The sequence below is a fragment of the Sturnira hondurensis genome, unplaced genomic scaffold, assembly GCF_014824575.4.
Source record: "Sturnira hondurensis isolate 20B ecotype Veracruz unplaced genomic scaffold, ASM1482457v3 Scaffold0014745, whole genome shotgun sequence".
Classification (NCBI taxonomy): Eukaryota; Metazoa; Chordata; class Mammalia; order Chiroptera; family Phyllostomidae; genus Sturnira; species Sturnira hondurensis.
In genome coordinates, this window is record NW_028087376.1 from 3,593,856 (window position 1) to 3,597,908 (window position 4,053).

A 4,053-nucleotide genomic window follows, 5' to 3' on the forward strand; every position below is an offset into this window, starting at 1 on the left:
TTAATAGGAACCTAAACAACAAAACAAACAAACAAGCAAAATATAACCAAAGACACTGAAATTGAGAATAGGCTGACAGTGACCACTAGAGGGGAGGGAATTTCAGAGGAAAAGAAGTACAGTTTACAGGAACAAGTATAAAGGACACATGGACAAAAACGACGAGGAGGTGGAAATGGGAGGGAGGTGGGGAGGGATGGGTGGGTGGGCTGAAATGGGAGTAAAAGACAGAAAACTGTACTTGAACAACAATTAAAATAAAAATTTAAAAAATAAAATGGAGTTAATAGTAACATCGGTATCTTAAGGCTGGTGTGGTCATTAAATGAGCTGATACACTTAAAGTACTTAGAACAGCAGTTGGCATATGTAAGGGCTCAATAAATATTAGCTCTCCTGCGAACCAGACGATTGCAGTTCGATTCCCAGTCAGGGCACATGCCTGGGTTGCAGGTCAGTTCCTTGCAGGCTAACTACCAGCAGGGGACGTACAAAAGGCAACCATATATTGATGTTTCTCTCCCTCTCTCCTTCCCCTCTAAAGATAAATAAATAAATTTTAAAAATAAATAAAATCTTTAAAAAAATATTAGCTTTCTTTAGGATAAATATCACCCCCACTTTAGACACGAGGAAACAGAAGCCTAGAGAAATTAAATGATTTGTTACACCTACATACAGCAGAGACCAGAATCCAATCTGGACCTTTCAACTTGGAGTGTATCTTTTGGTCCATTTAGTAATTGTTCAGTGAACATGCTGCCTGACTCTTTCCACTGTACCGCACAGTTCCGGGCATACAGGATCTGTAATAGACATTTCAAAAGAGACTGTCCCTACTCCCCAGATAGTAATAATCTCTGGGGAGTAGGGATAGAGGATAATCTGAGGAAAACTAGATTTTTTAAAAATTCTCAAATACAAAAGAAAATTAGTGATATTATTACTCAGTACATAAATCCTGGTTCCAAACAACAACAACAAAAAAAGCAGAAAGGTGAGAGATCACTAGATCAGTGAAAGAGGGCTTTCAGAAGACATGACATGAAGTTGGAATCTGTGGTTCTGGAGGCGAAGGGGGTACCCTCTCTCTTTAGTAGGGATCTCAAATGGCTCAGTATCATCAGCTAAAACCATATGACCTTTACAGCAGATAAGGAAAGCCCTCTCTGCAGAATTGTCAGTGTCTTTCACAAGGAACTCTTCCTACTCTCCATCTACTAGAGACCTCAGCAGAGAAAGGACAGTGCAGAGGGGATACAGCCCTGTAGGAAATACAGGGACCTGAGTCAAAGAGGCAGTTCCACTGGCCTGTTTTGTTATGGTTTGAGTCATCTGAATTTATAAATAAGCCAGAAAGTCAGACAGAAATCAGTCCATCTGTTGTTTATGTAATGCTCTTGCAAAAAGGATTTTTATAATTCTTTTAAGCAAGGTGACTACTCGTAGTTTATCCTGGCTAGGAAATGGTTTAGGAATTAACACTTCGGTTATGACAAAAACCAGAAGGGAAGTAAAAATTACAATTCCATACACTCCACATACTCTTTGACCTCCAACCAAGAATATCGGAAAATGTACTACATGTCCCTGCAAAGCGAAGGCTAAAGCCCAGAAGATATCAGGCGCAGCCAAGCACCTTCTTTGCTTTAGAGATATTTTAAAAGAGGCAGTTCAAAGTGCCTATACCTGAGATGTTTTATGTCATATTTATATTTTTTGAAGAGTAGTTATGCTTGATTTTCAAATGCGTCTGTATTATGTTGGCACTTTTGGAATGAAAAATTACACCAGATACGAGACTGCAACCAAGTCAAACTCCAACTTGAGGAAACGGTGCCATTCTCCCATGTAGGGAAGAGGAAACTGAGGCCGCCGGGGAGCGTGCATTGCCCAGAAAAAGAGCAGGGCTTCAGACTCATTGTAATTTTGTTTCTTTAATATGGGCATTATCATTTGCCTAGAAGGATCCATAGTAAATTGGTTTTGTTCTCCTTCAAGTGAAGAGCCCCATCCTTGTTTCTTTAAAATCAGTCAGCCTTTCATGCTGCTTTAAAATCAGCCTGGGAAGTCCAAAAAGTGTTGAGACACCTTTGTAACTAGGGCCACCAGTTCCTAGTATCTGGTTCAGGGAACACCAGACGGCTCCTCCACCAAGCCCCTCACACATGCCTGACAATGATAGGGTCCCAGCAGATGCCGGGGTGAGGTGTACACTCTTGAGGAGAGGCAGCCAGATTGCAGCGCAGGTCAGGCCCTGCCCTTGGATTTCAAGGATCCTTCCTCTAACCCATATTCTTTGAATGAACTTGTGTTTTGTAAGGAAAACCTTAGAATGAAACACTCAAGACAAACTGATTTTTTTAAAAGAGAGAAGTTGGTATACAGGCATCACTTTTTCACATGCAAAGGGGGCAATGTAAACTCTCTCAGACTCAAAATAGGAATTTGAAATAGAGATTCTGCGTAACTAGTAATTGCATTTAAAAATTAATTTGGCTTTTTTTTCTTTGAGATTTGGTGTTTGTTCTTATTTACTATTCCTCTTAGAAGACCTCATTTTTGACTGGGCTCAGACTTTAAGGTAGAAGCTCTCAGAGAGGACAGCCTATGTCTCTCCGCAATCTGTTCCTGATGTTTTTCTTTGGCCTCCTTCATTCTTTTAGCCAAAAGTGTAGCATATTGTGCAGCCTCTCCCTTATTTTTCTTTGTACATTGTTTCTTCACAGCAATACACCATTTATGTTGCGGGACATATGGAGTAGCAATATGCTGAATCTTGGGTGCTTTGGTCTTAGGTTTCTTACCTTCTTTGTTTAGGGGCTTTCTCACAACATATTGGCGGACATCATCTTCTTTAGAGAGAATGAAAAATTTGTGGATTCTGCCCTGACTGGTGTGGCTCAGTGTATCGAGTGCCAGCCTATAAACTGGGGCAGGGAGCGGGTATCCATTCAATTCCCAGTCAGGGCACATGCCTGGGTTGCAGGCCAGGTCCCTGGTTGGGGGCGTGCAAGAGGCAACCAATTGATCTATCTTTTGCACATTGGTGTTTCTTTCCCTTTCCCTATCTCTAAAAATATATAAATAAAAAATTTGTTTTAAAATATGGATTCTACTAGCTCTTTTGGGACCCAAGAAACAAGGCACAGTAATATCAGTGAGACCAGGAATATCTGCCCTCCCCACCCCCTTTTTTATGATGACCAAGTTGAGAACACAAAGACTGGCATCCACAGGGCAACCCTGAACACATTTGTCCCTTCTCTCTCCAGTCCTCTGTGATCTGTACAGGAATGCCCCTTGCTCAGCAGCAGGCGGACATGGCTATGCATCAAGATATCCTATTTCATGGAAAGACCTTGTTCGTTTCTACCACTAATTCAAACCACATGAACCTCCCATTCTTCTCCCAGAATTTCTGCAGTAACTGTGGCCATACACTTCTCATAAAAGGTATGAAGTTTGAGTTCATTATCTACTTCAATGAATTTCTGGCAGCCAGTGGTTGGGAAAGAGATGTTTAGCTTCATCTTGAAGCAGCTGATCGCCTCTGAGCCACCCCCCAAAAAGGAGAGAGAGAGCATTTGGTAATTTTCTATGAACCTAAAGTTGCTCTAAAAAATAGTTTCTTAAAAAGAAAAACATTTCTGGCTGGTGTACCTCAGTGGATTGAGCGCGGGCCTGCGAACCAGACGATCGCGGTTCGATTCCCAGTCAGGGCACATGCCTGGGTTGCAGGCCAGTTCCCAGCAGGGGACACATGAGAGGCAACCATACATTGATATTTCTGTCCCTCTCTCCTTCCCTTCTCCTCTAAAAATAAATTAATAAAATCTTAAAAAAAGAAAAACAAAAATACCAGTTACACAAGAAACAAACAAAAATATCATTAATTTGGCCAACTTGTTTTCTCAGCTTCTCCTTTACCTAGTCTCACAGAATCACTAATATTTGGTCCAGTAGAACTTGGCAAGCAACCAGAACGGAAATTACTATTTATTGAGCACCTACTAAGTGGTAAAAATCTTTACATACATTATTTCTTTTAAT

The 4,053-nt window shown here is 41.0% G+C and overlaps 1 pseudogene; it reads right to left on the reverse strand.

Moving 5' to 3' along the window:
• Positions 1-2,556: 2,556 nt before the first annotated feature.
• On the reverse strand, positions 2,557-3,552 carry LOC118999280 (40S ribosomal protein S6-like; annotated as a pseudogene).
• Positions 3,553-4,053: the final 501 nt, after the last annotated feature.